Here is a 26,836-nt window from a genome sequence, read left to right on the forward strand (position 1 = left end):
GGATCGCAGAGGAGTAGGCCGGAGGCCTAGTAGTAGGAAGAAAACAGGCGCCACACTAAGTGCAGTATGTCTGGATAAAACGTTTAATAGACCAAATAGAAATGTACTCACAAACGATGGTATAAAAACAGCATAACAGTAGTAAAGGGAATGGTAATCCCAGTGTCCGAATTCAGGATGGCACAAGCGGTCTCAAAGCATAGGGCAGTAACGTGTGGAGGATCGATACTTCCCATCTACTGGGGACACAGCGCTGGCCGCTCTGACGTCACTTCCGGGATGCGTACTGACGCCAGCGACGCGTTGTCGGAGCATGTGCTCCTTCCTCAGGCCGATAATGCGCCATTTTGCTCAAGGGCTTAAGTAGACAAGGAGGCAGAGCCAGCTGGGTCCTAAAGAGTGCCAATAATTCTTACTCAAGAGGAACCCGCTGTGACACTGAACTGGGGCAGTGTGCATTATGAAAGGAAACCAAAGCAGTAGTCAAAATATATAGTAACAAGAAATCTATTACAACTAGTTCTCAACCAAAATAAGAATTTTTTTTTGGAATAGATGGAAATAGGAATTAAGGTAAAAATAAATAAAAATAAAAATAAAAATAATAATAAAAATAAAAATAAGGAAAATAATAATGATAATAATAATGATTAGAAAAAATAGGAAAAAATAAGAAAAGATAAATTAAAAATAAAAATAAAATCAAATAATAAAATAATAAAATAAAAATAAAATAATAATAAACAAAAAATAAATAAATAAAAAATAAAAACATAAATGAATATGTAAATACTAACATTAAATTATACAAGTTTAAAAATGCACATTGTATATGTATACATCCACATATTATTACACATAGGGATATATTATCATAATACAATGGTATAATGTAATAGTAAAACCGTAAATATATGTATAAATATCATTATACTTTTTAAAAAATATCATTATTCTTTTAAAAAAAAATAAAATTCCGCCACATAAAAAACCACCGTAAAAAGGAGGATAAAATTATCTAAAAAACCATCAGCCAATATAACCATCCACTAATGTATCCTATTCTGGCTCCATACATAATTATTATAAAAGGGTATAAACAAGGTGGTGGGGCATTACTCTCAGATGTCCAATCCAAAATTATTGGATGGGGTCATATGAGAGTGTTGGTCTCAATTTCTTCGTTCAAACCACCCGGCACTAAGGTATCCAAAGTGTATATCCAATAGGCCTCCCTTTGGCATAATCTCTTAAAGCATTCTGCAAGCGCCAAAGTAGCAGGTATGGACTCGATAATCCACACCCTGAGGCCGAGAGACAGGTGTTCATGATGCAGCAGGAAGTGGCGTGGAACACTGTGCTTATCATCACCAGCCTCCACAAACCTGCGATGCTCACCGAATCTCTTCCTCAGGGTGCGGATTGTCCTTCCTACATAAAACAGCCCACATGGGCATGTGAGGCAATAAACAACAAACTCCGTGGAGCAATTGTAAAACTGTGTCAATGGGTATGTTTTTCCTTTTGCTAAAAACTTTTTCTGTCCATGAGTGACGTGTTTACAAGTCAAACACAATTTTTTACGGCATTGGAACATTCCAATAAGTGGGATCAAACAAGGTCTCTCTAAAGATGATATAGGGGGACCCTTCAACTTACTGGGTGCCACCATACTCTTAATGTTCCTTGCTCTTCTGTAAGTAACCTTGGGTTTGGGGGGTAAATTCTCCCTCAGGTGGGGGTCTTCCAGTAAGATTGGCCAATGCTTGACCAGAATTTTCTCCATTTTTTTAAACTTAGTGTGAAATTGAGTCACAAATCTGGGTATAATAGCTTCTGTATCAGGTTTTACCTTTTTAATACTTTCGTGGCCGGCCAAATAGATATTATGAGCATGGTTAAGAAGGGTTTCCGGAAAAGCCTTATCGGTAAATTTTTTCTTGAGTTGGGCACTCTGTTCTATATAATCATTATCGTTGGTGCAGTTTCTTCTCAGTCTGCAGAACTGGCTCTTGGGGATGTTGTTTATCCTCCTTGGGTGTTGGCAACTCTTGAAATGTAGGAAGGAATTTCCCTCTGTGGGCTTCGTGTAGTTTTTAGCTTCTATCCTCCCTTCATGATGATATAAGAGTAAATCTAGAAAAGCCAGCTCTGCAGAATGATGAACTGAAGTGAAAGATAAATTGTACTTATTGCTATTGCAGTGACCAACGAATTCAAAGAGTAAAGATTCAGGGCCATCCCAGACAACAATAATGTCGTCTATATATCTCCCGTAGAAGACAATGTGAGAGGCATACGGATTGTTTTTCCAGATGTATTTATCCTCCCACATCCCCATAGTTAAGTTGGCATAGCTGGGGGCAAAATTAGCCCCCATAGCAGTGCCATTTATTTGTACGTAGAAGTCTCCATCAAATAAAAAATAATTGTGAGTAAGACAAAATCTAGTTGCCTCCACAATAAACCGAGCTTGAGACGAATTGATGGTAGGATGATCCATGAGGGACTGAGTGACTGCTTGTAGGCCTACAGAGTGGGGGATGGACGTATAAAGGGAATCCACATCAAGGGAAACCCACATGTATGTGGACTCCCAACTATACTAGGAGGCCTAGTAGTGGACACCGGAGCTGAGACCAGCGGTGCGGGTAGAGGAATCGCGGTAGCGTGACCAAGCAGAAGGACGCCTGACAGGAGGAGAGAGAGTCTCTGAGCAGAGCTGGGCCTGGTTGCAGAGTGGAGCGGAGCTCCCGGTATTGGGTGAGAGACATCCGGCATCTACATCTACATTTATTCACATACCTAGACTGAGTCAGAGCAGAACTGCCTAACTGTTTGAGTAGCAGGCCATACTAGTTCTAAAATCTCCACTGGACACTGCAGTCATACATAGTGCGTGGTGAGCGAACAAGATCTTAAGCCCTTTTACAGTACCAGGTTGTTTGCCTATTGGAAAGCATCAAGAACTGTTCTTATTCATCTTTGTGGATTACAATTACTAACTACCTTGGGGATTACAGTTATTGATCACCTTTACTTGGATTACAATTACTTTTCTTGGATTGCCTGAGGATTTCTTGCCGGTGAAGACTAGTGAGGCCTCACTCTCCAGGAGACTCTTGCAATCTAGTGTTAAGGGTGCCCCCATTAGTACACAGAGTGTACTCTGATATTTAGTTAGTACTGTCATACTAGTTATTCTATGGTTATTCTCTAAGTACGGTTAACCTTAATTTGTGGTCACTCTCCATCTACTGAAAAATTCAGTGTGTTTATATTATTATAGAATACAACCCTCTAGCATATATATGTATGTGTATACATTATATATGTGAGGTTTGTATTCCAGATCCTGAGTGCTGAACCTTACTCAAGTTATTGGCTGGGAACTCACGGTCTACATTACTATTGATATTCTTGCATTATCATTGATTCTGTTTGTACTTTCTTTAACTTCAAACCAAAGAGCAGTAAATTTGATATTTTATTGCAATCTCTTGTGGTCTTGATCCTTTAACATGACTGAACCAATAGTGTCAGTTGGGTTGGAGCAGACTCAGGGCAATCGAAGTGAAAAAGATATACTTGCTTTAAGCCACTCCCATGGGAGCAGGGCTACAGGTGGATTCCCGTCCAGATGTTCCTCCTCTTCCATAGTCAGTGCAAAGCTTTTGTTTTTTGTTTTTAAAAATAATGGAGTCATGATAGGCTTACATTTCTCTAAAAAAAAGTTTTTATGAGCACTGAAGTTTACAACTACTTTGTCTGGTTTGTGTTTTAGGTCTCCTAACACAACCCAACACCTAAGAGCCTAACCTTTTATAGGTGGGATGCTGAGGTCCTGGACTACTGTCTTACAGGTGGATTCCCAGCTTCTATAGTCCTCTGGGCGTTCATAAAACTTCAAAAGACCAGTGTTAATTAGTTCTCTGCAGTGCATGGCAGTGCCCAGCATACTGATTCTTTAAGAGTTTTTCCATGACAGGTGTTCTTTCACCATTGCTAGAGACAGTGGTATCCAAAAACTGGTGTTTAGGTGTTGTTTCAGCGAAGGTGAAGGTTTGACATCTGGAGCTCTCATGCTGTGGGTCATGAGAACAGTGTGACCAGTCTCCAGAGGTGTTGTGATGATTTGGTGAGCTAGATTCAGGATACCAGAATAACAAAAGAAGTGCAGCGCTACACAAAATAAGTGAATGTCCATATATTAAATAGTTATAGTCCCATGTATTAGGTAGAAATTCCTTTAATAGGTTTCAAGGATCAATTGTGACCGTGGGGTGTGCCAAAACCCTCACCAGAGAGAAAATGTGAAACAGCATATAATTATAAACTTGAAGATCCGAGTAAGTGCTCCTTAACTGTGGTATCACTTCACCATTCTATGTACTCACTGGATATAAAATCGCTATGAGCCTTCTAGTAATATCCTGAAGCCTGGTGACATCCCATTAAGAGTTGTAATCAGCATGGTGAACCTCTTTGGAGACTGGCAAAAAGATGGCCACCGCTTCCCAGCATGAAGACATGGCGGCTGTGACGTCAGTATGTAGGCCCCTTCCGACACGTTTCATGCACATGCACGTTCTCAAGGGATCTACCTATCTAGATCCCTTGAGACACAGCCATCACGTGATCCGCTGGTGCCCATACTGAGGGATGTACAGGTACGTCCCTCTGAACGGTGAAGCTCCCACCCGGCCGATTATGTACAGTGGCCGGGTAGGAAGTGGTAAATATGATTGGGTATTCATTGAAAAGTGAATTTTCACTTTGTTTTGCCTGCACCTCATTCACTAAATGTGCCCCATTTCACTTTGTTTCACCTGCACTTCATTAACTAATTTAAAATCCACTTTGATAAGGCCAGTTTCACATGGGCATCATGTGACATTCAGTTGCGTTTTTGCTAAGAAAAATAAATAGATTCAGTTTACATCAGTTAACATCAATCTTCCATTTAGTTGTGTTCTGTTTTTCATCCATTTGGCAACTGAGAGCTACCCAACAGATCAGCCAAGAAGCCAAGAGGGGTCTATATTGAAAATGTCATTGAGAACTTCGGGCCAATAGAGCTGATAGAGCAGGCAGTCCATGATGGCAGAGAAAATATATAAGGAGTCGCACACAAGATATTTGTGGCCAGCGTGAATGTAAAAGGCTTCAACATTTTGTGCACAATGTTAAGAGACATGAAATTCTTAAGGTTCTGGATGCCTCAAAAATAGCTGGACATAAAGTAGAACTGCCGGCTTACATGTACAATGTACAAAAGACTGCATATTCAGCTTAAATGATGACTTCTCTTTAGCTTGTTCTTGTTCAGTACTGTGAGTTCTTTTTGCCTTACTGAATAGTAGACAGTTCAAAAAAAAAAAAAAAAAAAAAAAAGATTTTAGTCTAACCTTAGTGTCTTTTAAGAAAATGCTGAGCAATACTACTACTACAATATGCTACAGTACATGGAATAAAGTAATATATGCAACAGTTGTGGCATATCTTTCATCTTTTTGCACTCTGTAACTTTTTGAATAATTGATTCTCAAACAATATACAGTATCCCATACTATGTTCTGGAATTGCATACAGATAAGAAAAAAGAAAAAAAAGTTAAAAGAAATATGGAGCTCAAAATCAGGAAGCCTAAGGGCACAGGAACCCTTTTGGAAAAAGAAAAGAGAAACAGGACAAAGATGCTTTTAAGATTAAAGGGCCAATAAACAATATCCTTACTCTTCAAAAATATTCCATATACATCCACTAATAACCACTTGCCGACCCACCACAGCACATATACTTCGGCAGGGCAGCACGTGCAGACATCATTACATGCATGCACGGGTTTAGGAGCTCTCTGCGCTGTGTCTGGTGCGGACCCCTGTGATCATGTGATCCCTATATGATCACATGATCACAATGTCAACAAAGCTGTTATGAATGAATTTATTCATAACAGCTGTGTTTCCTATGCTGTGATTGACCCACAGATATCACATGGTACCTGCACCAATCACAGCATCCTGTACTATGTGAATAGCTAGTGATCACAGCTGTCATGAATGGTTAATCCAATGGTTGAAAACTTTGTTGTAACGCCAAACAAAGCGTAAAAAAATAAATAAATAAATCCTTGTACACCCCCCTCAGAGTAGTACAGTGTTTCTATGGTGACAGTGAACTACTCTGATGAAAGTAAGTAAAAAAAAAAAATAGTACAAAAATGAAAAAAAAGTAACAAAAAATGAAAAAAGGTTTTAAAAATGATTTATTTATTTATTTTTAACATACTGTCACCAGTCAGTGCCCCTAATCACCACCACATCAGTCACATAATGATGCTGTTCTGCACTGGTGACAGTATGTAAAAAAAAAAAAAAAAATGATAATGAAAAAAAAAAAACATTTATTAAATTTCTTCATTTTCAAAAAGATTTTGACAAAAAAAAATTACAACTTCAAAAACTATCTATGCCTCTTAATTCCCTTAGACTGTCTACTTTCCAAAAAGGGGTCAGAATTAGTACTGTCCTAGCATTTTAGGGCCTCAAGAAATAAGAAATATATTTACCATAGTTTGTAGACTCTATACCTTTCACACAAACCAATTAATATACAGTACACTTATTGGAATTTTTTTTTTTTAACCATGACAAGTAGCAAAATATATTTTGGTCTAAATTTATGACAAAATTGTGTTTTGCTGGATATGTTTGTCTTTTTTTATTTGCAGTATCTCGAAAAAGTGAGTACTTCGCTCACATTTTTGTAAATATTTTATTATATCTTTTCATGAGACAACACTGAAGAAATGACACTTTACTACAATATAAAGTAGTGAGTGTACAGATTGTATAACAGTGTAAATTTGTTGTCCCCTCAAAATACCGTATTTATCGGCGTATAACAAGCACTTTTTCCTCCTAAAAATGGAGGGCAGTGCGTGTTATACGTCGATACATTAAAAAGAAAAAGAAACCCAGGCAGCGCCGAGAGGCAGAGGGGGACGGGCTGAGCCGAGGAGAAGGAAGGATGAGTGGTCGCTGTCATAGGAAGTCCCACCTCCTATGATAGACAGCACAGTGGCCGGGACGTGTGACGTCTATCATAGGCGCCGGGACTTCAGATGACAGCAGCTGCTTATCCTCCCACTCCTCACCCTGGCCCGTCCCCGCTCTGTGCAGTGGCACTGGCTAGGCTGCAATAGAGGACACTGCGATGGCAAGGTTGCAATAGAGGACACTGCGCTGGCGAGGTTGCAATAGAGGACACTGCGCTGGTGAGGTTGCAATAGAGGACACTGCGCTGGCGAGGCTGCAATAGAGGACATTGCGCTGGCGAGGCTGCAATAGAAGACACTGCGCTGGTGAGGCTGCATTTATTGACACTGCGCTGGCGAGGCTGCATTTATTGACACTGCGCTGGCTAGGCTGCATTGCTGGACACTGCATAGGCGAGGCTGCATTTATTGACACTGCACTGGCGAGACTGCATTGCTGGACACTGCACTAATGAGGCTGCATTCATGGGCACTGGTGAGGCTGTATTTGATCAACAAAAAAAAAAGTTCTGAGTTCAAAGCGGTTTATTTCAAATTTAAACTTTTTTCCTGAAACTTCCCTGCTAAAATTGAGGTGCGTGTTATACACCAGTGCGTGTTATACGCCGATAAATACGGTAACTCAACACACAGCCAATAATTTCCAAACCGCTGGCAACAAAAGTGAGTACACTCCTAAGTGAAAATGTCCAAATTGGGTCCAATTAGCCATTTTACCCCCCCCCCCCCGGTGTCATGTGATTCGTTAGTGTTACAAGGTCTCAGGTGTGAATGGGGAGCAGGTGTGTTAAATTTGGTGTTATCACTCTCACTCTCGCATACTGGTCACTGGAAGTTCAACATGGCATCTCATGGCAAAGAACTCTCTGAGGATCTGAAAAAAAGAATTATTGCTCTACATAAAGATGCCCTAAGCTATAAGATGATTGCCAAGACCCTGAAACTGAGCTGCAGCACGGTGGCCAAGACCATACAGCGGTTTAACAGGACAGGTTCCACTTAGAACTGGCACCAATACTATGCTTTATTACTGTGTAAACTGGCACTAATATTAGGCTTTATTACTGCTTAAACTGGCACTAATACTAGGCAACTTGGGCCACTTTAGCGACTTGGTAACCGGTCGCGAGCCACAATGAGCTGATGACAGCTCCGTGTCCACTCAGCATATGCAGAGCAGACATGGGCATAGCCCGCTCTACTTTATGGACCCTCCGATCCAATCGCAGTAATAGCTCCTAGTATTGGTTCCAGTTTACGCAGTAAAAGCCTCTAGTATTGGTGCCAGTTTATGCAGTAGTAGCCCCTAGTATTGGTGCCAGTTTATGCAGTAGTAGCCCCTAGTATTGGTGTCAGTTTACACAGTAATAACCCCTAGTATTGGTGCCAGTTTACGCAGTAATAGCTCCTAATATTGGTGCCAGTTTATGCAGTAATAGCCCTCAGTATTGATGCCAGTTTATGCAGTAATAGCCCCTAGTAATGGTGGCAGTTTATGCAATAATATCCCCAAGCATTGGTAGCAGTTTATACAGTAATAATAGTATTGGTGCCAGCTTACACAGTAATAAATCCTAGTATTGCTGCCAATTTAAGCAGTAATAAAGCCTAGTATTGGTGCCAGTTTACACAGTAATAAAGCCTAGTATTAGTGCCAGTTTAAGCAGTAAAAAAGCCTTGTATTAGTGCCAGTTTGTGCAGTAATAAAGCCTAGTATTAGTGCCAGTTTAAGCAGTAAAAAAGCCTTGTATTAGTGCCAGTTTGCGCAGTAATAATGCCTAGTATTAGTGCCAGTTTACGCAGTAATAAAGACTTGTATTGGTGCCAGTTTTTGCAGTAATAAAGCCTAGTATTGGTGCCAGTTTACGCAGTAAGAAAGCCTAGTATTGGTGCCAGTTTAGGCAGTAATAAAGTCTAGTATTGATGCCAGTTTACGCAGTAATAAAGCCTAGTATTAGTGCCAGTTTAAGCAGTAATAAAGCCTAGTATTAGTGCCTGTTTACACAGTAATAAAGCATAGTATTGGTGCCAGTTTACACAGTAATAAAGCCTAGTATTGATGTCATGCTCTCAGTGAGAAGGAGGTAGGGAAGAGTAGTGAGACCCGCCAACCACAGTGATAAAAGTGTTAAGGCCAGCCGCGACAGTCTTAACATTTTAATCAACTTTATGGGAGATCTTGGTGGGGGCGTGGCGACCGGAGCTGCTGATGGCCTCTTAGATCGGGAGCTCCGACAGCCATAAGGGACCGATCAGCACACAGGACCTCCACAACCGCCTCCTTTGGCTCAGCGTGAAGCTAACACCCCGGGGAACCACAAGAGATGACCTGGCGCCGCAGGGAGAACGCACAACTCCAGAAAATGGAGCTATTATCCAGACAGCATGACCCCTGCATTCTGCAAGATGGCGGCGGTGGCCGCCTCCTACAGGCACAGCCTCCAGCCCAGCACACAGCGGCGGGACCCATCCAGCAAACGACCTGCAAGGTAGGAAACCCTGACAGTGGGGGATCCTCAGGATCATCCTCACCAGGATCACCCACATCCAGAAGCCCTGTCAGGAATAAGGCAAGATTTGTTTCACCAGCCAAACAGGGACAGACACAGACCGCTAATATGGCATATGCAGCACAGCCACAGTTTCCCAGCATGGATCATAACACACATAATACTGATCCATTTGCATCCTATCCTACTACTGGCAATCCTATGTCAGATGTCATGCTCAAGAACATGCTGCATTCATTCATGCACACATTCAGAACCTCTTTACACGCTGATGTGATGGGATATATGCATGAATTTAAAAACGAAATGCAAAATAAGGGAAACAGACTCAACATGGCGGAGAACTCTGTCAGCAAACACGCTCTTTCCCACAATGCCATGGTTGACGCACATAACAGTCACTCCGAAGAATTAGATTGGCTCAAGGATAAAGTGGCTGATTTAGAGGATAGATCCGGAAGGAACAATCTTAAGCTAAGAGGGATCCCTGAATCAATCCTACCACAACAACTTGAAGAGCATGCAACTAAACTATTCTCTACACTAGCACCAACCCTTTCAGCAATGGAGCTAGCGATCGATAGAATCCACAGGATACCGAAACCCGCGTTTTTATCTCCTGACACTCCGAGAGATGTACTCCTGTGGGCCCATTTCTTCCAAACCAAGGAGAAAGTAATGACGGCTTTCCGCAAAAACCCTGAACTTCCCCCTGAATTTGCTAAACTACAAATCCTTCCCGATCTGTCCCGGCACACACTGCAAAAAAGGAAAAACTTGTCTACAATTACAAAAGCTTTGCGGAATCACAATATTCTGCACAAATGGAAACACCCTGCACTGTTATCAATCACGCACAACGGAACTACAACTAATATTTCCACCCTAAACGACGGCATAGCATTGCTCCAGAAATGGGGCATACTTCCTCCTCCTGATGCCTCAACGACGTCACCAGCAACAACACCTGCCTATGGAAGAGGAACGGCAACTGGCAACCAGGAAAAAAAAGGAAAAACAGAAACACAAATATGGAGGTCCTGTATCAGCCTCAACCTCATCGTACCAACAACATGGTCCCGGGCCTAAGGAATGCTGATTCTCCTCATGGCCCTCTTCAAAAACCCTCTATCAACCACTCGAGTTGATCTCGGACCAGAACCCTGGTCCCTTTTTTATTACAGATGTTCTACTGTTCTAACAATTTCCCCTGTTTTGTGTTATCCAGTCTCAAGAACACCAAATCTCACCTACATGAACGATAAGAGCAATGCCCTAAGCATCTTACCTCAACACCAGCAACTACCCAACGGAATTACTTTAACGACTTACCATGCCCTTTAAATGCATTTCAATAAATGCCAACGGCCTAAATCACCCCGCGAAGAGATTTGCACTTTGGAATGAAGTTAAAACCTCTATGGCGGACATAGTAGCAGTCCAAGAAACCCACTTCCAGGATCAGAACCACCCTAAATGCACCCACAAGGACTTCCCTCATATCTTCCTTGCAAACTCATCAACTAAAAAGAAAGGAGTCCTACTAGCAATAAAACATACGATATCTACACAAATTAAGGACACCATCACAGACCCGGACGGAAGATTCATCATTCTAATCGGAACATTTAACAACCTTTCTTTAACCCTGGTGGCACTGTACGCACCCAATACACATCAATTACGCTTCCTGCGATGACTGATAAAGAAGATCAACGAGGTCAAGTATTGCAATCTACTACTATGCGGAGACTTCAACTCGACGACAGACCCGACTATAGACTTCTCATCACCGACGAAAGGAAGAAAAATCTCCCTTCAAGGACTACTCCACAAAGAAGGCCTGTATGATACGTGGAGATGCCTCCACGCCACAGAGAGAGACTATACTTTTTATTCGGCTAGACACCAAACATATCCAAGAATAGACATGTTCATTACAGACTGGCATATACTGGGGAGGAACTTCTCGGCTGTTGTCAAGGACATCACGTGGTCTGACCACGCGGTGGTTGAGATAACGGTTGACGAAGGACTCCCTAGAGGTATGGGACAGGTGTGGAGGTGCAACATCAGGAATCTGCAATCCAAAGTAAGTAACGCACACCTGTCACAACATCTACAAGAATATATGCAAATTAATTCCCCATCAGTGTCAGATCCCTGGACACTATGGGGTGCACACAAATCATACATGAGGGGTATATGCATACAGCAAAACTCCATTGTAAGGAAAAAATACAACCAAAAATTAACAGAAATCCTCAAACAAATCCACACTCTAGAAGTAGAAAATAAGAAGCACCCACAACCAAAATTGACCAACGAGCTAAACACTCTGAGATACCAACTCCGCCTATTACTATTAGAAAAACACGACATCCAACTAAGAAAGCTAAAACTAAACTACTATGCACATATCAACAAAGTAGGGAAATTATTAGCTAACCGACTAAAAACCAAACAAACGAAATCCAGAATAACACACTTAAATAAACTCCATTCCACGCATAAAATCACACACCCAAACGACATAGCGAACGAATTTGCAGATTACTATTGTTCCCTTTATAATTTAGACACTGACACTACCAACATTAAACCCTCTAAAGAAACTATTCTACAGTTTCTAGATAAACTTAATCTCCCCCATCTCTCTGACTCTCAACTAACACAACTTAATGCACCTATCACCATAGATGAAGTTCGAAAGACAATCTTAACACTCCCACACGGGAAATCACCCGGACCTGACGGATTCCCAAGCGAATACTACCAAATCTTTCACCATCTCCTGACACCTAATTTAACTGATGTATTCAATAAAGCAATCTCTGAAGCCTCATTTCCAAAAGATATGCTCAAGGCATACATAGTAACAATACCAAAACCAGGGAAAGACGCGTCTCTACCTAGTAACTACCGACCAATCTCCCTACTAAACACGGACTTAATTTTGCCAAATTACTAGCTAAAAGACTACAGAAAGTGATGCACACTCTGATCAGAAAAGAACAGATGGGCTTCATTCCCGGTAGACAAACTTCGGATGCTACTCGACGCATAATAAATATAATACATATGGCCAAATCAAAGCAAACGCCTTCTCTGCTCCTAACCTTGGCTGCAGAGAAGGCATTTGATAGAATCAATTGGGACTACATGACTTCAACTTTAGTCAAGTTCGGACTAACTGGTAACATACTATCGGCTATCCTTGCCCTTTACTCCCAACCATCGGCCAAAGTATTCACATACGGGGCCCTCTCCAAACCATTCCCTATCACAAACGGCACAAGACAAGGTTGCCCCCTTTCACCTTCTATCTTTAATATCTCCATAGAACCCCTAGCGGAAGCAATACGATCGGAAGCAGAAATCACAGGATTTAGAACAGGAAACTTAGAACACAAGATCAACCTATTCGCTGATGACATAATTCTAATGATGACCAACCCCAAAACCTCTCTTCCAACAGCCCACAAAATCCTGACAGAATTTGGTAAAATATCGTACTACAAAATTAACCCTACCAAATCAAGTATACTTGAACTAGACATAGCACAAGACGACAAGCAATACCTTCAACTAACATGCCCCTACCCCTGGACCACAGAAAAGATAACATACCTAGGAATCTCCATAACCCCACGCCTATCCGAACTACTCCCAACCAACCTCAAACAACTTAAAAAGAAAATCACCGAAGACCTTAAAAGATTTGAAAAAGTGGACATATCCTGGGGTGCCAAAATGGCAACAATTAAAATGTGCATCCTTCCACAAATACTCTACACATTCAGAACATTACCAATCCCCATTCCCAAAACACAGATTGATGGCCTCTCAACCATCCTACGAAAGTACATTTGGGCCGGGAAAAAAGCAAGAATAGCGTACAATACCCTCACGACACATAAATATATGGGAGGAGCAGGATTACCGAACCTCTCAGCCTATTATTGGGCGACACGCATAGACCAACTAAAACATTGGGACATCAAACCAGATTCCCCATTGTGGGCCTCTATTGAAGAATATCAAACCCCAACCAAAAATCTTAAATGGCTACTAGTAAGCGACCTATGGATTCCCTGGAATTGGAGCAAACTATCACCAACAATGAAAGCATCCCTTCAAGCCTGGAGATCTATCTCCAAATCCCAACCCACCCTAAATTTAGAACATAGCAATCCCCTTCCAATAGATATATTAACATCCAAAATACAAAAATTAAACATAAACCATTTTGATAAACTAGGCATTAGTCACCTAAAACAACTCTATAACACTCATACTCTCAAAACTAAGGAAGAGATTACAAAAGAATTCAATATGACTCCAGATACGTCGATATCCCTTTCCAAAATACTTATATTACTGTCCAAACACCCACTACATGAAACCTGCACCAACTCCCAAGCGTGGCACTTCATCATGGCAAAAGAACCAGAACGCAAGGGAATCTCCCTAGCATACTCTATTCTGACGGCAGACTCACTAACCCAAAAATCGCACCACATGATCAAATGGGAAAAATCACTAAACCAAACATTCTCGATAACCCAATGGCAAAAAGCAATCAAGTCCACATATAGTTTTTCCCACTCCACTAACCACTGGGAGATGATGTCCAAAATCATAAATAGATGGTATTATACCCCGTACAGGCTGTCCAAGATGATACCCAATTTCTCACCCCTTTGCTGGCGCGACTGTGGCCTGACTGGCACCTTACCACACATAATATGGGAATGTCCATCCTTAAAAAGCTATTGGAACTCCGTGTTCCAGTGCATTGCTACCTGCACTGGTATACTGAGAAATCCATGCGCTGAGCTAGCCCTACTAAACCTCAACATTGACACATACCCCCTCATGTATAGACAAATAATAACCCACGTCCTATTAGCTGCAAGAAACCTAATACAGTAAAACCTTGGATTGCGAGCATAATTCGTTCCGGAAGCATGCTTGTAATCCAAAGCACTCTTATATCAAAGCGAATTTCCCCATAAGAAATAATGGAAACTCAGATGATTAGTTCCACAACCATTTATTCATAAATCCTTCAATTTATAGTCCATATAAAAAGATTATAGCATTGCGATAGGTTGTGTAACCATAAAATGTCCATCCACAAATAGCCGCTTCCACAAGGGGATTGGAAGCAAAATCCAGCAGGAGCTACAGGGTAGCAATATGGTTCCATTTAATGAAGGTACAACATTTAGCAACTCACATGGTTGATGAATAAAACAGGCACATCTAAGTATGCAGGCATCCAGGGTAAAGCTGTCCACATAGACTATCTTCTGCACAGCCGGCTGCTAGTCTGTGATCCTGACCGAGAAGACCACCCTGCAGTAAAGCGATCTGAAAGCGAGGGGCAGCATGGAAAGGATGACGTAGATGACGGTGCGGAGGATGGTCTATGTGGACAGCTTTAGCCTGGATGCCTGCATCCTTAGATGTGCCTGTTCCAATCATCAACCATGTGAGTTGCTAAATGTTGTACCGTCATTAAATTTAACCATATTGCTACACTTCGAGGCGCCTTTCTTCTCTTTTATACTCAGCTGTGACTTGAGGCTACTTGTATATCAAGACATTGCTTGTATATCAAGTCAAAATTTATTTGAAAATTTTGCTTGTCTTGCAAAGCGCTCTTAAACCAAGTTACTCTCAAACCAAGGTTTTACTGTACTTAGAAACTGGAAATCCAAAGTCATTCCGAACCTTTCCAAAGTTATACATTTAGTTAACGAGAATTATGTACTTTAGAAAGTACTGTCAATTAACAATTTATCCTACAGTAAATTTCAACTTGCATGGGCACCATGGCCCTTCCTCACACCTGATACCAAAATGTCATAAACCTACTTAGGGATGGAGTCGGGGATCTAATCTTCCCTAGCCTGGAGACATAGATCCCTGCGGGTTCTGGGCTGGGGAGGACGACCCCGTCCTCTATCCTCTACCTTCAATGTGATGTTTTTTTCTTTTACATATGTACTAACTGTACCTTATTGCTTACGAGACTTGAACTGGATACACCTTTGTACCCTTGTTTTTTTATTCTTCCCTCTCCCTTCCCTTCCCTTGTTAACTGTAACACACCTATGTTATCCTCCATGTTGGAGGACTACTCCTATGTTACCTCATCCTTGAAAATCAATAAAAATTTATTGAAGCAAAAAAAACTTTATGGGAGATCTTGAGGATTTCCCCGCTGGTCTCCTGATGCGCTACAGTACAGCACCCTTCTCCATCCGGGACTCCTTCCCTCCACCCCACACCATGGTGAAACTAAGGGGGAAGGCTGCTACAGCACACCTCTCCATCCAGGACTCATGCCCCTACAGCGGGGGTGCCCAACCTTTTGAGGAGCGAGGGCCACTTTAGCGACTTGGTAACCGGTCGCGAGCCACAATGAGCTGATGACAGCTCCGTGTCCACTCAGCATATGCAGAGCAGACATGGGCATAGCCCGCTCTACTTTATGGGCCCTCCGATCCAATCTGATCCGATCCACCCAGACAGAAGGGGACAGCTCCCCTTCTGTTCTTTTTAAGTGGATCGGTTTGGAGATAGGCGGGTGTAAACTGCCACAAGCCTGTTTATGTCTGCCGCTCTATAGAGGTGAATGGAGGGTCCGATTGGGTCCACCTGAAAAAAAAAACAGGCTGACCCGATCTAACCGATCGTGTGAAAGGGGCCTAAGGCTGCTTTCACACGGATACACTGCAGGTTACCTGCACCTCAACTGACCTCAATCCTTACATCTTCCTCAGGTTTCCTGCAGGTATTGCTGGCTGCTGCTGTCCCCTAGGTGGGTATGGCTTGTGACTGCTGCTGGCTGTCCTCCAGGGCTGGTACTGCTGGTGGGTACTGCTGGCGTGTACTGCTGGTTGGTACTGCTGGGTGGCTAGTACTGCTGGCTGGTACTGTTGACTGGTACTGCTGGTGGGTACTGCTGGCTGGTTCTGCTGGCGGGTACTGCTGGCTGGTACTGCTGGTGCATACTGCTGGCTGGTACTGCTGGCGGGTACTGCTGGCTGGTACTGCTGGTAGGTACTGCTGGCTGGTACTGCTGGTGGGTACTGCTGGCTGGTTCTGCTGGCGGGTACTGCTGGCTGGTACTGCTGGTGCATACTGCTGGCTGGTACTGCTGGTGGGTACTGCTGGCTGGTACTGCTGGCTGGTACTGCTGGTAGGTACTGTTGGCTGGTACTGCTGGTGGGTACTGCTGGCTGGTACTGTTGGTGGGTACTGCCGGCTGGTACTGCTGGCTGGTACTGTTGGCTGGTACTGCTGGTGGGTACTGATGGTGGGAACCGCTGGCTGGTACTGGTGGTGGATACTGGTGGTGGGTACCGCTGACTGGTACTAGTCGTGGGTACTGCTGGTGCCTACTGCTGGTGGGTACTGCTGGCTCCTCTGAAACACCAATAAAGATGTGACCGGTGCGACAATGGAGGAAGCATGCGGCAGCAGTTGAGAGCAGAGCCAATGCTTCCTGTATCTCTCCTGTCACAGGTGGAGGCGGAGTGCATTTCACTCCGCCTGTGACAGGAGCCGGAACTATACAGGAAGCTCTGTTCTTCACAGTAATGCTCGGGATGGCGGGTCAGGATCCCGCCATTCCAGAGCAGGAGGTGGTGCTCGGATCCTGATGGGGGAGCACATGGGGGGCACAGCATAATGTTGGGGGGGGGGGGGTTGGTCCTCTCTTTCCCCTTCTAGTAATGCCATGGTGTCTATTTAATGTTTCAATCTTTTTATTAGAGATTTTGAGAAAAGGTATAAAAAAGACACATTGCCAATAGTAATCCAAAGACAGAAATGAAACAATTGCCTATTTAGAGTGTGCAAACCAAACTTCCTTTGCACAGAGAACTACCGGGCATTCAGTGTAGAACTCAGTATCACACATGTGTAAAATATTATTTTACAGCCACTTACGATTAAAGTGGAAAAGGAAAAAATATATTTGCGTTTTTAAACGCTGTCTACTATTAAAAGAAATTCTGTATACAAAAAATCAAGCACAGCCATAACAGACCATAGGACTAATCATGCCCAGAACCACAGGAGGCCATGTTTGTAAGGTCTGTCTGATGATTTATCCAGACAACATTAGCACTGGCAAATAATCAAAAATAAAACAGACGAGTATATAGTCTGGGTACCTCTTTCGGAATTCTGTAAAATCAAATAGTTAGAACAGCAGAGCTCTTGGGAATGGATATTATTAAGAAAACCTGTCAGAAGAGAAACAGAGAGGCTACCATTGTTCACCTGTCTGAAAATGCCAGTTGCCTGGCTGTATTGCAGAACACATGTTGCAAGCGCAATTCCACATCATATATGCATAAGGACTTTTCACTTCTCTCTGACCTTCTTTGACTGTTCAGTTGGTCACGGATGAAGAAAAGATTTTTAGCCAGTGGGTCAGCAGTGGGCACAGCCCCTGTTTTTGACAGGTGTATATAAACCCCTTCCTGCGCAGCTCCAGCGTCCTTTAATGGGTCTTAACTAGTGTTGAGCGAACACGGACTGTATTATTCGTGTTCGTACCGAATAATTGGATTTTTGTTACCCGAACACGGACACGGACACTTTACTGTATGTTCGGGTAAAAAATCCGTGTTCGGTCGTTTTATTTCCGGGTTTTGCATGTTTTGGCGCTCTTTTCATGGCGGGCTTTCAACAGCCAATCAACAATCGTTTAACTGGTGTGCCTTAAGCTATCCCAGCCATGCCTGCAAATGTATGAGTAGCTGTGATTGGCCGTCTGAAGCATGTGACCAAGTCTTTATAAGTTCGAGGCAGCCGCAGTGGCGTCATTCTGCTGCTTAGCTCAGGGACAGAGCACACATACGTGCTGGCTGCTGATTAGGGAAAGACAGGCAGGGAAAACAAATTGGTGTCCGGATAGAATTTAGGGTCAGGTCGGAGTGTTTAGGCAGGGCGAGTTGTAGGCATTTTAGGGATAGAGTCTGCTGAATTATAGGGTCAGTGTGTTCTACAAACTACAATCGATATTGCTGTGTGGGGTGGGGTCTGCACTTAATCCTGATCTACGATCTCTTCTCAATCCTGTTAGGGAGAGGCTGCTGCTGAATTATAGGGTCAGTGTGTTCTACAAACTACAATCGATATTGCTGTGTGGGGTGGGGTCTGCACTTAGTCCCGATCTACGATCTCTTCTCAATCCTGTTAGGGAGAGGCTGCTGCTGAATTTTAGAGAAAGTGTGTTCTACAAACTACAATCGATATTGCTGTGTGGTGTGGGATAGGAGATAGGCAGGTGTCAGTGATCCACATCCATTTTTCTGTGTGTGGGCTGCAGTGAACACAATCTTTTTGGGGTGCAGTGAACACAATCCTTTTGGGGTGCAGTGAACAAAATCTTTGTGGGGTACAGTGAACACAATCTTTGTGGGGTGCAGTGAACAAAATCTTTGGGGGGTACAGTGAACACAATCTTTGTGGGGTACAGTGAACACAATCTTTGTGGGGTGCAGTGAAGACAATCCTTTTGGGGTGCAGTGAACACAATCTTTGTGGGGTACAGTGAACAAAATATTTGTGGGGTACAGTGAACACAATCTTTGTGGGGTACAGTGAACACAATCTTTGTGGGGTGCAGTGAACAAAATCTTTGGGGGGTACAGTGAACACAATCTTTGTGGGGTACAGTGAACACAATCTTTGTGGGGTGCAGTGAAGACAATCCTTTTGGGGTGCAGAGAACACAATCTTTGTGGGGTACAGTGAACACAATCTTTGTGGGGTGCAGTGAAGACAATCCTTGTGGGGTGCAGTGAAGACAATCTTTGTGGGTTGCAGTGAACAAAATCTTTGGGGGGTACAGTGAACACAATCTTTGTGGGGTACAGTGAACACAATCTTTGTGGGGTGCAGTGAAGACAATCCTTTTGGGGTGCAGTGAACACAATCTTTGTGGGGTACAGTGAACACAATCTTTGTGGGGTGCAGTGAAGACAATCCTTTTGGGGTGCAGTGAACACAATCTTTGTGGGGTACAGTGAACACAATCTCATACTTCTGAAGATTTGAGGGTGCTGCCTGTTTCATCCTCCTCCTCCTCATCCATCCTTTTAGGGGTACAAACAATAGTAATTGGGGCCTAGTGTGCTTCTGTACGTGTGAAAAACATACACTTTTTTTTGATCATATTTCCTATTCCGCTATTCAATAAAAACCTTTGGGGATCAATTAAATTGCGGGATAGTCTGTGTCGGTACGTGTGAGATCCACCTTTCCAGGTTTTTGGGGTTCATCTCATACTTCTGAAGCTTTGAGGGTGCTGCCTGTTCCATACTCCTCCTCCTCCTCCTCATCCATCCTTTTAGGTGTACAAACAATAGTAATTGGGGCCTAGTGTGCTTCTGTACGTGTGAGATACATACACTTTTTTTGATCATATTTCCTATTCCGCTATTCAATAAAAACCTTTGGGGATCAATTAAATTGCGGGATAGTCTGTGTCGGTACGTGTGAGATCCACCTTTCCAAGTTTTTGGGGTTCATCTCATACTTCTGAAGCTTTGAGGGTGCTGCCTGTTCCATACTCCTCCTCCTCCTCATCCATCCTTTTAGGTGTACAAACAATAGTAATTGGGGCCTAGTGTGCTTCTGTACGTGTGAGATACATACACTTTTTTTGATCATATTTCCTATTCCGCTATTCAATAAAAACCTTTGGGGATCAATTAAATTGCCGGATAGTCTGTGTCGGTACGTGTGAGATCCACCTTTCCAAGTTTTTGTGGTTCATCTCATTCTTCTGAAGCTTTGAGGGTGCTGCCTGTTCCATACTCCTCCTCCTCCTCATCCATCCTTTTAGGTGTACAAACAATAGTAATTGGGGCCTAGTGTGCTTCTGTACGTGTGAGATACATACACTTTTTTTGATCATATTTCCTATTCCGCTATTCAATAAAAACCTTTGGAGATCAATTAAATTGCGGAATAGTCTGTGTCGGTACGTGTGAGATCCACCTTTCCAAGTTTTTGGGGTTCATCTCATACTTCTGAAGCTTTGAGGGTGCTGCCTGTTCCATACTCCTCCTCCTCCTCATCCATCCTTTTAGGTGTACAAACAATAGTAATTGGGGCCTAGTGTGCTTCTGTACGTGTGAGATACATACATTTTTCTTGATCATATTTCCTATTCCGCTATTCAATAAAAACCTTTGGGGATCAATTAAATTGCGGAATAGTCTGTGTCGGTACGTGTGAGATCCACCTTTCCAAGTTTTTGGGATTCATCTCATACTTCTGAAGCTTTGAGGGTGCTGCCTGTTCCATACTCCTCCTCCTCCTCATCCATCCTTTTAGGTGTACAAACAATAGTAATTGGGGCCTAGTGTGCTTCTGTACGTGTGAGATACATACACTTTTTTTGATCATATTTCCTATTCCGCTATTCAATAAAAACCTTTGGGGATCAATTAAATTGCGGAATAGTCTGTGTCGGTACGTGTGAGATCCACCTTTCCAAGTTTTTGGGGTTCATCTCATACTTCTGAAGCTTTGAGGGTGCTGCCTGTTCCATACTCCTCCTCCTCCTCATCCATCCTTTTAGGTGTACAAACAATAGTAATTGGGGCCTAGTGTGCTTCTGTACGTGTGAGATACATACACTTTTTTTGATCATATTTCTTATTCCGCTATTCAATAAAAACCTTTGGGGATCAATTAAATTGCGGGATAGTCTGTGTCGGTACGTGTGAGATCCACCTTTCCAAGTTTTTGGGGTTCATCTCATACTTCTGAAGCTTTGAGGGTGCTGCCTGTTCCATACTCCTCCTCCTCCTCATCCATCCTTTTAGGTGTACAAACAATAGTAATTGGGGCCTAGTGTGCTTCTGTACGTGTGAGATACATACACTTTTTTTGATCATATTTCCTATTCCGCTATTCAATAAAAACCTTTGGGGATCAATTAAATTGCGGAATAGTCTGTGTCGGTACGTGTGAGATCCACCTTTCCAAGTTTTTGGGGTTCATCTCATACTTCTGAAGCTTTGAGGGTGCTGCCTGTTCCATACTCCTCCTCCTCCTCATCCATCCTTTTAGGTGTACAAACAATAGTAATTGGGGCCTAGTGTGCTTCTGTACGTGTGAGATACATACACTTTTTTTGATCATATTTCCTATTCCGCTATTCAATAAAAACCTTTGGGGATCAATTAAATTGCGGAATAGTCTGTGTCGGTACGTGTGAGATCCACCTTTCCAAGTTTTTGAGGTTCATCTCATACTTCTGAAGATTTGAGGGTGCTGCCTGTTCCCAACTCCTCTTCCTCATCCTCCCTTTAGGGTAGGAAAAAATTTAATCGGGCCTAGTCTTTGTTTGTACGTGTGAGATACACAGTTTTTTATCCTATTCCGCTATTCAATACACACCCTTTTGGTGTAAAAAACATTAAATTGCGGCATAGTTTGCATATTTGACTGTGAGATACACCCGTGCGATACTGTTGTTCTTTTGTTCTGCTATTCAATAAAGACCTTTCTAGGGCAAGATCTTAAATTTCAGAAATATGAGGAGAGCGTCAAATAGGGGCCGTGGCCTGGGTCGTGGTGCTGCTGCTAGAGCTCCTGTTGCAAGGAGAGGACGTGGTCGATCTGTGCCAGCTACACGCACAAGTGAAACACCTTCCTCAAGTGTGAGTAGGCGACAGAACCTGCATCAGTATTTGGTAGGGCATCATACGCCTCTAGAAGTGATGAGGCCAGAACACGTAGAGGCGATAGTAGATTGGTTTGCTGCTGACAGTGCCTCCAGTTCCTTCACATTGTCTCCCACCCAGTCTACTGCAGAAAGGTCAGAGTTGGCACCTGCAGCCAATGTCCAACCGTCTTTCACCTCACCCCCTTGCAAATCAGGCAAGCAGTCTGAGCCCCAAGCCATACAGCAGTCTCTTATTCTTTTTGAGGACTCTGTCAGCAGGGTTTCCCAGGGCCATCCACCTAGCCCTGCCCCAGAAGTGGAAGAGATTGAGTGCAGCGATGCCCAACCACTTATTTCTCAAGATGAGTACATGGAAGGACCATCACAGCACGTCTCCGATGATGACGAAACGCAGGTGCCAACTGCTGCGGCGTTCAGCATTGTGGAGACCGACAGGGAGGGCAGGGGTGAAGACTGGGTGGAAGATGATGTGGAGGACGATGAGGTCCTCGACCCCACATGGAATGAAGGTCATGCAGGTGACCTGAGTAGTTTGGAGGAAGAGGCGGTGGTCGCACAGAGCCACCAGCACAGCAGAAGAGGGAGCAGGGTGCAGAAGCGGAGCGGCCGTGCCCTAGACACTACGCCTGATACTGCCCAACGCAGCAAGGGAACGAGCGCACCAAAGTCAGCTCAAAAGAGTTCTCTAGCGTGGAAGTTCTTTAGAAAATGTGCTGATGACAGGACACGAGTGGTTTGCACCCTGTGCAATCAGAGCCTGAAGCGAGGCATAAACCTTCTCAACCTGAGCACAACCTGCATGATCAGGCATCTAAGTGCAAAGCACGAGCTGCAGTGGAGTACACACCTTCAAAACCAAGAAACGTCTCTGGCTCATCCTGCTTCCTCTTCTGCTGCAGTCTCGGCCGCTCCAGCCACCTCTGTAGTCATACCGGCACCTGCCACCCCGCAAACAGACGATCTGTCAGCAACACCACCACCTGGGTCACCAACAACCATCTCCACAATGTCCCGTGGAAGTGTTCAGCTTTCCATCTCCCAAACACTTGAGAGGAAGAGGAAGTACCCCCCTACCCACCCGCGATCCCTGGCCCTGAATGCCAGCATTTCACAATTATTGGCCTTTGAAATGCTGTCATTCCGTCTGGTGGAGACGCCCAGTTTTAAAAAGCTTATGTCGGTGGCTGTCCCACAGTACGTCGTGCCCAGCCGCCACTACTTTTCCAGGCAAGCCATCCCTTCCCTGCACAACCAAGTGGGGGAAAAAATCAGGTGTGCACTGCGCAACGCCATCTGTGCCAAGGTCCACCTAACTACCGATACGTGGACCAGTAAGCACGGTCAGGGGCGTTATATCTCCCTAACGGCACACTGGGTAAATGCAGTGGCGGATGGGCCTGAGGCGGATAGCAATTTGGCGCATGTCCTTCCACCACCGAGGATTGCAGGGCGCTTCAGTTTGCCTCCTGTTCCTAACTCATCCTACTCCGCTACCTCATCCTCTACCGCCTCCTCATCCGGACAGCGTAATACCTTCACCACCAACTTCAGCACGGCCAGGGCTAAACGACAGCAGGCAGTTTTACAACTTGCCTGTTTGGGGGACAAACCACACACTGCGCAGGAGTTGTGGAGGAGCATGGAACAGCAGACAAATGAGTGGTTGCTGCCAGCGAGCCTCAAGCCCGGCCTGGTGGTGTGCGATAACGGGCGAAATCTCATAGCAGCTCTGGGCCTAGCCGGTTTGACGCACATCCCTTGCCTGGCGCATGTGCTGAATTTGGTGGTGCAGAGGTTCCTTAAAAACTACCCCGATATGTCAGAGCTGCTGCAGAAAGTGCGGGCCGTCTGTGCGCACTTTCGGCGTTCTCACCCTGCTGCTGCTCGCCTGGCAGCGCTGCAGCGTAACTTCGGCCTTCCCGCTCACCGCCTCATATGTGACGTGCCCACAAGGTGGAACTCCACCTTAAACATGCTGCAAAGACTGTGCGAGCAGCAGCAGGCCATAGTGGAGTTTCAGCTGCAGCACGCACGCGTGAGTCGCTCTGCGGAACAGCACCACTTCACCACCAATAACTGGGCCTCCATGCGAGACCTGTGTGCCTTGTTGCGCTGTTTTGAGTACTCCACCAACATGGCCAGTGGCAATGACGCCGTTCTCAGCTTAACTATCCCACTTCTATGCCTCCTTGAAAAAACAATTTGGGCGATGATGGAAGATGATGTGGCACAGGATGAGGAGGAGGAGGAGGAGGATGAAGAGGTAACATTTCAAAGGCTTTCAGGGCAGTCATTCGCAAGGGGCTCCGAGGGTGGGTTCCTGCACACACAAATGCCAGGGACACAATTGTCCAGCAGGGGCACAGTTCTGGAGGATGAGGAGGAGGAGGAGCTGGAGGAGGAGCTGGAGGAGGAGATGGAACCATGTTTACAGCAGGGTGGCACCCAGGCCAGCTCATGGCCATCACTGGTGCGTGGCTGGGGGGATACAGAGGACAAGGACGATACACCTCCCACAGAGGACAGCCTTTCGTCGCCTCTGGGCAGCCTGGCACACATGAGCGATTACATGCTGCAGTGTCTCCACAACGACCGCCGAGTTGCCCACATTCTAACTTGTGCTGATTACTGGGTGGCCACGCTGCTGGATCCCCATTACAAGGACAACGTACCGTCCTTAATTCACTCACTGGAGCGCGATCGCAAGATGCGCGAGTACAAGCGCACGCTGGTAGATGCGATGCTGCTGGCATTCCCATCTGACAGCGGGGCCACAGTGGAAGCACAAGGCAGAGGAGGAGGAGGAGGAGGAGGAGGAGGAGGAGGTCGCCAACGCAACCAGGGCACCGCCAGCACCTCAGAAGGCAGGGTTAGCATGGCCGAAATGTGGAAAAGCTTTGTCAGCACGCCACAACAAACAGCAGCACCAGCAGCTCAGATGGAACGTCTTAGCAGGAGGCAGCATTTTACCAACATGGTGGAGCAGTATGTGTGCACACGCCTACATGTAGTGAATGAGGGGTCTGCCCCCTTCAACTTCTGGGTCTCCAAATTGGGCACATGGCCTGAGCTTGCCCTTTACGCCTTGGAGGTGCTGGCGTGCCCTGCAGCCAGTGTATTATCTGAACGGGTATTTAGCACGGCTGGGGGCGTTATAACAGACAAGCGCAGCCGCCTGTCCAGAGACAATGTGGACAAGCTCACGTTCATTAAAATGAACCAGGCATGGATCCCACGGGACTTTTCCGTACCTTGTGCAGAATAGCAATGGATACCGACCTTACCCACCCATTGTTCCATTTTTGCTCTTTCTCACTCTTTTGGGGTGTACCCTCATTTAAAATTTGTGAAAAGAAGCAGTGTTGGCTACCTCGTCCTCCTCCTCAGGGCCAGATTAACGTAGGGGCTATTGGAGCTGCAGCTCCAGGCCCCTACCTTTTATATAGGCCCCAGGTTGGCCATATTCACTGTGACCGCTCTTCTGTCACTTGTAAACACAGAAGTCTGGCTTCTATGCTCGCTTCCCCAGGCAGCACCCTCAGAACCTCCCCACACAGCGCGAAGGCCTGACAAGGAGGGACAGTTGCCGATGCATGGATGTGTTTATGGGCTTCAGAGACAGCATCCCATGTTGAATTAGGCATGCATGGCTGCACCCTTCCTCCTCTGGGTGCATGCCAAGGCACGGCCCTTAAGGCCCTTCAAAATCCTCAGCACCAAGACCATGATGCTCTTAATCCGGCCCTGGTCCTCCTCCACCGCCGCTTCCACCTACACCGCCCATAGGTGTGCGCAGCCTATTGCATTAGGGTGTGCACCCCAAAGTTGAAATACACATGCATGTGTTTGCCTACATGTACATGGCCCCGATACATTACTCTCCCTGCTGGCAAAGAGAAATAGAGCAGAGCAGGTCCGAGGGAGATCTTTCCCATCTCCTCACTGGCAAACAGAGCGATAATGCTATGTGCCCTAGGTGATTAGGGTGTGCCCAGGTACACCCGGCACACCCTGTGCGCACGCCTATGACACCGCCACATCCACCACCACCTCAACCTCCCTCCTACTCCATATGGGCCTCGTCCTTCAGAGATGAAGAACATTGTTTTATTTTTCTGGGTTTTTTTTTGTTGTTTTAAGTTATTTCCCTATCCACATTTTGCACTTGCCATGCTCTTAACTACGTTTTGCTGCCATTTGCAGCACTCTAGCCCTTTCCATTGGTGTTTTAGAGCCATTTTAGTGCCTTAAAGTTCGGGTCCCCATTGACTTCAATGGGGTTCGGTGTCCGGGAAAAGTTCGGTAAAAGTCCGGGACACGGACCCGGACTTTTTTTTAAAGTTCGGCCGAACCCGTCGAACACGGACATCTAGGTGTCCGCTCAACCCTATTCTTAACACCCAGTGATCAGGATGGACTGCCTGATCATGTGACCACCTCAAGCTTGCTCTCGATCATTACTAGAGACCAGGAGCTGACTACGACAGAAATCTCTGCCATCTATGGATTCATATGTGCGGCATGTGGGAGTTACAT

Source organism: Pelophylax lessonae (assembly GCF_965119305.1).
Source record: "Pelophylax lessonae genome assembly, chromosome: 2".
In the NCBI taxonomy this organism is placed as follows: Eukaryota; Metazoa; Chordata; class Amphibia; order Anura; family Ranidae; genus Pelophylax; species Pelophylax lessonae.